At 36.4% G+C, this 12330-nt stretch overlaps 1 non-coding gene across 1 annotated transcript; it reads right to left on the bottom strand.

Moving 5' to 3' along the window:
• Positions 1 to 477: 477 nt before the first annotated feature.
• Positions 478 to 551, bottom strand: TRNAA-GGC (transfer RNA alanine (anticodon GGC)). The gene has a single exon. It is a non-coding gene; the product is annotated as a tRNA-Ala (tRNA).
• Positions 552 to 12330: the final 11779 nt, after the last annotated feature.

Raw genomic sequence — 12330 nt, 5'->3', positions numbered from 1 at the left:
CTGTTGAAAACATCCCTCCTCTAGATTATCCTTGATGCCCCACACAACAAGTCTGTGTCCGTTATTACTTGACAGGTCTTCACATGTTTAAAAACAATGTTTCTATTCCCCTTCCTTTCCTAAAATCTATGAAAAGGTCAGAGGTTCTAGGGTTTCCCAAGTTATCAAAAAACTTGTTTAGTCATCTTTATTAAATAGAAGACAAATTTTATCCATAAAGAGCATCAGGGCATCCCTATTTTTTTTCCTATCCCAGACATTTATTTATTACTTTTTGAATTAACTTTTTGTGGGGGAGGGTAATTAGGTTTATTCATCTATTTATGTAGTGGAGGTCCTGGGGCTTGAACCCGGGACCGCGTGCATGCTAGGCATGCACTCTGCCACTGAGCTATACCCTCCCCCTCAAATAATTTTTTTGTTTATTTATTTTTTGGAGGGGGTGGTAATTAGGTTTATTCGTTTATTTATTTTTAATGGAGGTACTGGGGATTGAACCCAGGACCTCGTGCATGCCAAGCAAACACTCTACCACTGAGCTATACCCTTCCCCCTTATCCCAGACATTTAAAGCAGGTTTTTTTTTGTTTGTTTGTTTGTTTTTAATCAGTATTTCTCAGTCTCGAGGGATGGCATTTAGGAATCTCGTTTTGAAGTTTGAGAACCACTGTTTTAGTTGCTGAAACTATCCAGGTGAATTAAGTGTAATTGATGCTAATCTCAGAAGTGGGCCACATTTAGAAAGCAATTGAGCCTTTCTGGCCTCTCAGCTAACAGCCTTGGAACAGTCTTAAGTCTTCAACTGATTGAATACTAACATTAACCTGCATTAGCTCTCTTACTCTCATTTACAAGCTCTTTCCTTCCCTCTCTTTCTCTCAATCCTGAATTTCTCAATTCTAGTTATCCCTTCCCCCAACAGCACGTAACTTGAGTTCTCTTCAGTCTCCTCATCCTTCTTTGCTGCTGATTTAGGATAGTTGTCTGCTCCCAGCATTCAAGTTTTATGAGATTATTCCTATGCTCAGTTCTTTGGATCTTATTGCTCTTCAACCTTATTTTATTTTTCTAAAGCTTTATTTGTATACAGACATTAATGCAACTCAACATGAGTGAAATCCACTTATAATCTCTTCCTGCATCTGATTAGTTTCATTGGTTTGTGGTCCTCTTCATTCCTTATATGTGTGCCTATTTAGTTTTTTAATATTTGTGACCAAAAAAATAATATTTTGTATTCTGCTTCTGTATATTTTCGATATTGGGGTATATCTCCCTATTTACAGGTTTAATGACTATAATATTATAGTCATTTTCTAATTGTATAGTCTTTTCTGATGATAACAATCCTTACAATAGGTAATATTCAAGTATAAACATATTTATTAATCCAAAATATATTTGAATGCCTGATTTCATAGCCTCATCACCCAGTTAAGCACTATTAAGATTTGATGTATGAATATGTATGTTTGTGTATGTGTGTGTGCGCAGATGAGAGAGAAAGAGAGTTATTTTAAAAGACCCTTGTGTATCATGTCTTGAGTGAAAACACAACAACAGAAAAAGTCTTTCACTTATAGCTACACCGTCCAGTATGTTAACTACTATTTACATGTGGCTATTTAAGTTAAGTGAAATTAAAAGTTCAGTTCCTCATTTACAGTGACCACATCTTAAGTGCTCAAAAACCGCAGATGACTAGTGGCTACCATGTTGGGTATCACTACAGAAAGCTTTATTGGATAGTGCTGACTCATGAAATCCTAGACCAGGGAGATATAGAATCAGGTTGCTCTGCTTTTTACTGAGATCCGTGGGACGTCACTCTGTGCTGTAGCTATGGAACTGAGCAGTGTAAATGGACAGTGAGTATCCTGAAGGTCTTTGAAGAAATGCACTTAAGTAAGTACTTACCTAGGTATGCAATTTCTATCTAGATTTCAAAGTAAAATTTTTAAAAATAGGTGTAAGGGGGACATAAGGAAGAAGATCTTAACGATCAGAGATATAGAATGAGAAGGATGTGCAGGTCAGGTCTAATATTTCTGTGCTTGTTGTATATCTCTACTCAGATTCACACCGGTGATTTGCTGTCATTAATAACCAAAGAATCCTTTCATACATGGTTTTAAATTGGGTCTGTATGTAAATTTGGGGCCATACCTCAGTCTTTTTTTTTTTTAAACATTTTTTTAAATTGAGTTATAGTCATTTTACAATATTGTGTCAAATTCCAGTGTAGAGCACAATTTTTCAGTTATACATGAACATAGTTACATTCATTGTCATATTCTCTTTCGCTGTGAGCCACCACAAGATCATACCTCAGTCTTTTAGAGTGGGTATATGAGGGATGTGGTGCAGAGTTCAGGAGTAGAGCAACTGTGATTTGAAGCAGTTATACACACACTGAGATTCTCCTCCAGCTATGTCATGGCTGTTTCAGGAAAACAACTGTCTTACCACTTACAGTTTGTCCAATGCCTGATAAGAAATTAGCTGTACTTTCTCCCCAGGGTATCTTCAGTTCCCTGCAGATCTCAAAAATGGTTATGCATCAAACCCTGTGGACCTGGTCAGATGTGCTGTTACATTAATTATAATGCAGATCATGGTTGTGATTCTGTATGCAGATGTGCATAAAAAGCCTACAGATGTGCACAAAGGAAAAGCTGTTGAAAAGGCTTGAATACATTGCACTGGTGCCAGGCATATTTATCACAGGGTAATCACTGAGAAGGCTGATGGATTTATTTCATGACCTGGGCAGAATGATTCAGTTGAGCTAGTAGGAAAAAAAAAAAAGTATATATACACTTTCTCCATCGACCCCCTGAAAAACAGTGTGTTTAAACATTTTTTGAAGTTTCAAATGGTGACTTAAAGGTAATCAATTAGTTTTTACTATGGGGACTTAATTTTAAAAACTGAAACTTACTTAAAATGATGACTTAGTATCATAGTTGCTGACAACATTGAGGAATCACAAACCCATCATTGACTTGGTTTATATAGCATTGACTGTGAAAGGGTATTTTTGTAGCCATTAATGTTTCTAAATTCTAAAAAATGTCAAATTCATACAAATGTAGAGAAAGTGCAATGAACTCCCATATATCCATCACCCAGATTTAATAGTTAAGATTTTTATTCCATTTGCTTAATACATTTTTTCTATCTTGTTTCTCTGTTTCAGTATATTAAAGCCTATCTAAAGCACTGCACATGTTTATGCATCTCTGAAAATACAAACAATAAGCCATTTACAAAAAAATTTTAAGCAGCTTTTTATATCATCTGGTTTATAATTACGTTTCTTTGGCTAGCTCAAAAATGTCATTTTAGAGTTAGTTTGTTAGAATCAGTTACAAAAAAGGTCCATACATTATAGTTGTCTCTTACTACTTTTAAAAAAAAAATTCAGTAAATATTTAGTAAATTTATAGAGTTGGGCAACTGTCATCACAAGCCAGGTTTGGAGCATTTCCACACTGACCAACATTTCTGCTAGCCCATTTGCAGTCAATTTCTGCTTCCACTTCCAGCCTCAGGAAACCACTGATCTGCTTTCTTTTTGTATAAATTTTCCTTTTCTGGACATTTCATATCTTAAGTCTTTTAAAATCTAACGTAGTTCCTCCTCCCTCCCTTTTCCCTCTGCCATCCACTTACTGTTCTATAGAATGCCCTGTGTTTTGGTCTTGCCTTTTTGCTTCTTTCTGGTGCCATTTGTTCCTTTATCCCTCTCCCTCTCCATGTTTCTTATGAATGGAATTTAGCTCCAGAGCAGCACTATCCAATAGAACTTCTGCAATGATGGGACCTTTCTGTACCTACACTTTCTAATGGCTACATGTGGCTTTTCAGCACTTGCAATTGAGAATTCTTTATTTTAAATTTAAATAGCTACATGTAGCTAGTGGCTGTCATATTAGTGCAGCTGTAGAGGCTTCATCAGATTTAGGTTCAACATTTTTGGGCATGAATATTTCATAGGTGGTGCTATATGTTTCATACTGAATCATACCAGGAAGCACACAGTTTGCTTACTTTCAGTGATGCAGTGGTTGATGGGTGGGTTCAAATGGTGACAGCTTGATCTCCGTTGTACAGTTCCCCATCACTACTTTATCTAATGGTTTTGTCCACTTATGAATATTGCCTGAAGCAATTACTTCACTAGTGCTTGCAAAATGGTGATTTCCTAACCTAATTCTGTCACTCCTTCCACATTTATAAGCTAGAATTCCTTCATCAACTAGAGTTACTTGGTTATCCTAAAATACATTTTGTACAGCAAAGGTAAGATAAATCCTTAATTTTTATTGCCTTTTAATTGCCAGTCTTCAGAATAAATAATGTATGCCCTAGTTATTTCCAGTAGTGTTCACTATGATTTTTTAAGTATCATTATTAACTTGAGGTTTATATTTCAGTGTATTTAGATCAGTTGTTTTTGTATATTTTTTGATACTCAGAGTATCCCATCTTTGGCCAATAAGAGCTCTTTTTTGTTGGCTCATATGTTATTTTGATAAAACCATGGAGAGCACAAGTCATTAGGGAAATGCAAATCAAAACCACAGTGAGATACCACCTCACACCCATCAGAATAGCTACTATTTAAAAAAAAAACAAAAAACAGAAAGTAACAGGTGTTGGCCAGAATATGGAGAAGTTGAAACCCTAGTGTACTGTTGTTGAAATGTAAAATGGTACAGCTGCTGTGGAAAACAGTACAGTGATTCCTCAAAATTGGCATCACTGAATGATCTAGCAATTCCTCTTCTGAATACATACCCAAAGGAATTGAATGCAGGGACTTGAAGAGATGTTTGTGTACCCATGTTCATAGCAGCATTATCGCAAGAGCCAAAAGATGGAAGCAACCCAAGTGGCCACCAATGGATGAATGGATAAACTAAATGTAGTTTATGCATACAATGGGGCATTATTTAGCTTTAAAAAGGAAGGAAATTTTGACACATGCTACATTTTGGATGAACCTTGATGATATTATGCTAAGTGAAATAAGCCAGTCACAACAGAACAAGTGCTGTATGATTTCCCTTATATTAGGTACCTAGAGTAGTCATTCATAGATACAGAAAGTAGAATGGTGGTTGCCAGGGCTATGGGGAGAATGGGAGTTATTACTTAATGGGTATTGAGTTTCTGTTTTGCAAAATGAAAAGGTACTGTATTGATGGTTGGTGGTGATGGTAGCACAACAATATAAATGTACTTAATGCCACTGAACTGTCCGCTTAAAAATGGTTAAGATGGTAAATTTTGTTATGTGTATTTCACCTCAGTTGTCTTTAAAAAAGGAGTTTCATGAAGTTTTAGATGGACAAAAAAGCATGTTTGGTGTGCATTTAATTTAAGTGAGAATAGGAGTAGAATTAGAAATCTAGATATAGGCAATAATTTGAAACGAAATGTGTACAAAATCAAAAAGCATTTAAAAATCCATTTATATGCAAATTAAAATGAAGCATTGCTATTTTATATATTTTTCTCATATATATGTATATTATTAAGGAAATTTGTTATTAAAAAATCCATAGGAAACATTTTCCCCTCAGTATTCTGTGCTATTTTAAACACATTTAAACCAGACTTATCTGGAGTATCAGATCTGGAAGAGTCATATAGAGCATCTTGTTTAATCTCATTTTTAAACAGAGGATATGGGTTCCAGGAGCTTGTGTTTGTTCAAGGGTATGCAGTGGTACAGCTGGCAGAATGCCTTTCCAGGCTGATGTTCTTATCGCTGCGCCGTGATAGTGCAGTTTCTAGTTTCCCCCTTGAAAACTGGTTCTATCTCTTGGTTTTCCTATCTCTGTCATTACCATCATTATTGCTCTAGCTGCGAGGCTTGAAATATGGGGTAATCATTAATTCCTATTCTCCTTTCTCCTTCTGTCTCATATTTAATAAATTCTGTGGAATTTTTATTTGTAGTATTTTTCACACCCTGTATTCTCTAACTTTTAGTGATGTTATAATTGATCAGTCGGTTCAGGTGGTGACAGTCTTACCTTCATTGTTTAATTCCCTATTAACTTTTCTCCCAGCAGTTCACCCATTGAAGAATATTGCTCTGATTCTAATCCAAACCTTATTGCGTCTCACTTATCCCCCTGAGCGTTTTGGTTTTCTCTCCTTCTGCACTGCTGCTTGGTTTTTCTTAATATATCTTTCTGATCCTGCTTCTGTCTTGCCCAAAAACTTCTCCATGGCCTAGCAGAAATCTGTGGCCTGCAAACTTTATTTTGTGACTGCAAAGTATTATTATTATTTTTTAACTTGAATGCTTTTAGGCAAAGCATGGCCTCACCCCCGTTTGATGACTTTCTGTTGCTTTTATCCAGCTCACTCCACCCGTTTGCACTTCCCACTTCTTCCTATAGGCCATTTTGAGTTTGCCACCTTTCCTTATATTTAGCATGGTCTTCAATGCCCAGAATAGTGTCTGTAGTCTAATTTACCAGTTTTACTTCCTATTACTCCTTTATGGGAAACTTTTATCCATTTTCTTATACTACTACTCCTTTTCTTCTCTCTTACCTTATCCGAATACCTTGAAAATCGGATCATCTCACACTTATGACCAATTTCTAGTCCTATGTTTGGAATTACTGAATAAATGAGTTTTTCTGGCACTGGTTGGTCTCATAAAATCTCTCTTCGAGAAATTCATAGATAATGGGAGACTGTAAGAGAGACTGTATGTTAACAGCTAACTTTAATAGTAAATAAAAACATACAGTTGTAAAGAGTGATGAATTCTGCTTGGGAGGGCAGATACGGTAATTTCTGCCTAGAAGAGCCACATTGTCTAGCTTTCCCTGACTACTTCAAATCGTTGAAGTCTTTCCTTGTCCTCTGACCATACCCTTCATTAACACATGGTTTTTGGTTCTTTATGTCTCCAAAAGTAGGTTATAATCTCCTTGAGAACAGTGATCATATTTGTATTTTATACTTCTGTATCCTTCCCTGCTCGTATTAAGTACCTAAATTTTTTTAAAAGTGTATCAGTCAGGGTTTTTTATGAGAAGAAACTGAAAACTTACTGTTTTAAGCTAAAAGCTTTAGAGGCTCACAGAAATGAGAGGAGGCCAGAGGAGCAGGCTTGGAAAATGGGCAGGAACCAAAAGCTGCCCCAGAGGGTAGACAGGTATAATAACAATTGGCCCAGCTAGCTGCTGTCTTCTCTGGATACTGCCATCCTCACTGCATTTCTCCACAAATGAGTCCTAACTCAGCCTGTGACTTTGGGTCAGTTCTCCCAAACTTCAGAGTTCTAAGCAGTTCTTCCTTTAAGAGAGTAGAGAAAGGAAGAATCTGTTCTCTTTGGCACCTCAGACCAAGACATCTGGGAAGATTATCCACAAAATAGATTCCCCCAAATAAGAACAAGATTGATGCTAGACAGCTTCCACTGCCCCCTGCCCACCACCACACCCCATGCCCCAACTCCTAGGGGGAAAACCAACAATAAATATTCATTACTAATAGATGAAGAATGTATGTAACCTCTGCCTTGGGAAATTTGGAGAGAGAGTATGTCTGAGAAGTGCATTATGGTGAAGATCCTTGGGCATGTGGGATAGGAAGAAGGTGGTCAGTGGTGAAGGCTTTGAGAACTCACTGTAGATAATAGTAAGGAGCAGAGTGAGTTTGTGCTAACATGGGGGAAGCAAATTAAGACAGGTGGGATGAGGATCCCAAGGAAAATTCTTTTCGTTTTATTTAGGACTTATTCTAGTCAGTAGCATATCTTTGGTGGCTCTTCCAGGAAGTGAAAGTTGGCTCATCCATTTGGTAAGGCTAGTTTTTTTTTTTTTTTTTTTTTTTTAAGTTAAGGGAAGTGTGTTTTTTAAACAAAATTTTTAAGCACACACGTAAGATATCCACATGGTAAAGAATTAAAACATAGAAGGGTTTGTAGTTAAAAGCCTTCCTGCCACCCTTGTCAACATACATCAGAATTGTCTTTAACAGGTGGTCATTAATTTCCTGTATATACTAGAGATTTTTGAAATGTATTATAAACAAATGTGGTTATATATTCTTTCCCCCTCTTTTGTATACAGATGGTAACTAACATTCTGTTCCACTGTTCTGTGCATTGCTTTTTTCATATAATATGTATTGGAGAGCTTTCTACATCCGTACCCAAAGAGCTTTTTCATTCTTTTTTACGTAGTATTTCATCGTATGGAAGTAATTTAAATTATTTAAATGCCCTATTGATGGACATGTAGGTTGTTGTGGTCTTTTCCCATTGCAGTTAATGTGTAGAAAATGATATTGCTAGGCCAAACACATTTACATTTTTAATTTTTATAGATAATGCCAGGTTGTCTTCCACAAGAGTTTAACAACTTTTAGCTTCAACAATTTATGAGAATTCTGTTTCTCTCACAACTGAGGATGATTTTTAAAGATTCAACCTACAGGTTTATGAATAGGAAAAGAGACTGAGGTGTGGGTGACATTTAGAGAAGTAGCTTCTGATTGAAGCAGCAGAGACTTTCCCTACCAAAGTCTTAAGTGCCAAACTCTGTCATATTGTATTAAAAAAACTTATACAATGTATTTTCATACTGCTTTTTCCACTCTCCTGAACTTACAGTCTAAATGTTTCATTTATTAAAAATTAAACATTTTTATTATGTACAGTTTCTCTGCTTGACGTCCTTGCAATTCTTTTTTGATGAGGATTTAAGAAGATACAACAGCATTAAACCATTTTTATCCCCAGAAAATCAGCAGTTGACTGATTCCCAGTAGTTGGAAAATAAAATGATTTCCAACTTTCAGACCCAGTTGAGTTTGGGGTTCATCTCAGGTTCATCTTGGCAAAATTAAAATTCTATGAAGGGTCAAGTTTTCACCCTAAAATTTTCCTTCTGGTAATTTAAAAAAGTAATGTAGGCATTAATACTATTCCCACCTGTTACCAGTTCCATGCCTCATTTTTCATTCTGTTATAATTCCTTTGGTTTCAAAGGGAACATTTCCCCTAGCCATCCTTATGAACTTCCACAACTCCAGTGCTGAGTTTTGCTTGAACGCCTTTTTTTTGACAGTGTCCTTGTTGAATTTACCCTTGTCTTGGATGGTGATCAGATACAAACTATTTAAGGCCTTTTTTTTTCATATGTAGATAGATAATATGTAGATAGAGAAAGATTTATGAAGTAAAATTCACCCTTTTTAAATATGCAGTTCTGAATTTTGACAAAATCATGTAACTACCACCACATTCAAAATACAGAACTTATCTTGCTCTTTTCTATACCTTTCACCCTCCATTGCCATTGTAGGCCCTCAACAATTACTTGTTGAGTAAGCTAAATTCATCCCTAAATGCTGTCAGATTGTGATTTTAATATAATTTGCCCTTGAAGCACAGTGCCCTTAAAACCACTGTACACTTTAAATTATTATGTCCCTCCACCCCTCTCCAGCAAATGGCTGTAAAGAAAGGCCAGCCTCTTACATTCTCTTACATTAGTGTTTTCTCATCTTTTCATCACCAAGTGCTGAAGTCCTTTTTTATCTTTCACCCCTCCTCCCACCATGAGACCTTATATTTTGGAAGATTTTATCTATAATAGAGCATTGGTTAAATAAATAATTTCCTCATTTGGTAAATCAGTCAAGGATATCAAGCTTGCTACCTAGCTAGCTATGTATCTGACAGTAAAAGCTTCTGATTAGCAAGAGATAACTCTGTTAACTACACACAGTACACATAACTCCTGCCAAGAACAAATAAATTTATCTTTTAGTTAACTTCATTAAGGGAATATGTGCAACTTGTTTTAGGCTTTTTAGAAATATTAGTAATAGCTCGAGATCACACGTTACTACAATTACACATCCCTAAGGGCCTAGAGACTTCCAGATTTGGAGTTACTTATGTGATTTCTCTTTCAGAAATATCTGATCTAAATATTAACCAAATGCTTTTAGGACTGGACTTGTGGCTTACTTAAGGCCATGGGAATTCCAAAGACCTAAGGACAGACTTTTGGCACTGTGCTTCAGACTTCATCAGCGACATTAACATTTGAACCACATTTTCTGTGGAAAACTAGTTTGGGCCTTATGGAACAGAATAAAATACTACATCCACCTGGACTCTCCCTATTGTTAATGTCAGGAAACTCAACCCAAACTAACTTAGGAAAAAGGGAGATTTACTGAAACATAATTCTAAAGCCTAGACTGGTTTCAGGTACTACTTGTTGGAAGCTCAAGCATTGTTCACAGAACCTAGTTCCTCCTTCTATGTCTCTCAGCTCTGTAACTGCTGTTTGGGTTATATTCTCAGGCAGATTCTTCCCTGTGGTTCCAGGTTGGCCTTAGCAGCTCCTGTCTGCATTTTTCCCCAGGTTCAAGTCCAGTAGAAAAGAGAGAGGCTCTTCCTAGCATTTTCCAGCAACAATTTAATTGGATCTCATTGGCTCTGACTGAAACATGTGGTCATCTTGTTCAAGTGACTGTGCTCCGGAAAATAATGCACTGATTGTTCAGGGTTAGGCCAATAAATCTAGGTCTGAAGCTCCATCCAAACATAGGGACTGAGAGCTGGGGTGGGGCATTCAGCAGAGGCAACTTGGGATAAAGTTACCAAAGAAAGTAGGAATGGTATGGGTATGGTAGCCCAATACCAAATGTGTATATACTAGCATTTACCTATGCTTGTCCCTTCCTTTTTGCTGGGCACTGAGCTAGATACTTTCACAAGCATAGTTTCATTAATTCCATTCTCACTGTGTCTCTCAGAGATAATTATTTCTGTCTCTGCTCTAAGGAGATAATCTCAGGTGAATCATTGCCCAGTTTTCATATCAGTAGTAGTTGCTGGAACCAGGTTCTTAGCCAGAGTCTTTCTGAATCCAACTGCAGTGCATTTCTGACACTTCCTCTCTGGTGTTAAGAAAACTTCCTGAGCAATAGCTGCCCATTGGAAAGTGATTGTAGTCTCTCCAGTTGTTTTGAAGATTGAAACACTCATCTGGATGTATTTTTAAGATGATGAATTACATTATTTCTAGCTTATTCCTTGTGTAGTCTCATGAGCTGAGTTCATTCATCCAATAAATACTTGTAGAGTGTCTATTATGAGCTAGGTACTATTCCAGGAACTGAAGATGAAGCAGTGAACAAAACAAGTACCCTGTCTCAAGGAGCTTACATTCAGGTGTAGACAAAACACATAAGGAGATATATAATATAATATCAGATGATCAGGAGGCTTCCGTTTTTATTTAGACTACTGAAAGGACATTAGCCCTCATAGGCATTTATTTGCTGGGGCAGGTGGAGCCATGAAATTTCATTCATAGTTTGCTTAGTGTTGACTCTGATAAAACTACTCATTGATGCCAATCTCAGATCAGGGCCAGAAGCAAGGCAGAAAACTAAATGAAATAAGTATTTAAAAGTCAGTCAAGCTATAAGGAAAGCCAAATGGATTTAACATTAATTTATTTTCAAAACACATTTTTCTCAATTCTGAATTGTCTCTCTTCCCCCGACCAGTGTCTTCCCTCCATGCACATAGAATTGTAGACTTTTTAGAGCAGTGATCCTCAAAAGATAATTTGCAGATATCTGGAGGTCCCCTTTTAGGAGGAAGGTTAAAACCATTTTCATCATAAGACTAAGATGTGATTAACCTTTTTCACTGGGTTGACATTTGGTCTGATGGTGCAAAACAATGGTGGATAAAACTTCATATTTTAGAGTAAATTAGTACAGTGACACCAAACTGTTCTGTTAGTCACTATTCTTACAGTAAAAAAAAAAGTAAAAAAAGTTTCACTTAAGAACATTTTGGTCAATAAGAAATTAATTTTGCATCTCAATTCTTGAGTTAATGTCTTCAAATATTCTGGATGATGAAATGGGAACCATGCAGAGGGCCCTTTTGCCTGCATACTAAAGGTTTGAGTTGTGAGCTGATCTAGTTGCTTTTTTCATGGAATACTATTTTTACTTGAGAGAACAGCTGACAAACTGTGGCTGTTCAGAGTGGGATGTTTGGCAGATATTTTCTCAAAAATGAACAAACTGATCTTTTAGGGAAAGTTCAAGGAAAACAACTTTGTTGCCAGTCATAAAAAAATAGACCTTTTAAGTAAAAACTAGAAATTTGGAAGACTTGTATTAGACACTATGACGTTGACAATGTCCCAATATTTAAAGACTTTTCTTTTAGTTGAAGTATAGTCAGTTTACAATGTTGTGTCAGTTTCTGGTGTACAGCATAATATTTCAGTCATAAAGATACATACATAT

This window comes from Camelus bactrianus, chromosome 3, assembly GCF_048773025.1.
Source record: "Camelus bactrianus isolate YW-2024 breed Bactrian camel chromosome 3, ASM4877302v1, whole genome shotgun sequence".
Lineage (NCBI taxonomy): Eukaryota > Metazoa > Chordata > Mammalia > Artiodactyla > Camelidae > Camelus > Camelus bactrianus.
This window is presented reverse-complemented; position numbering and strand designations above follow the sequence as displayed.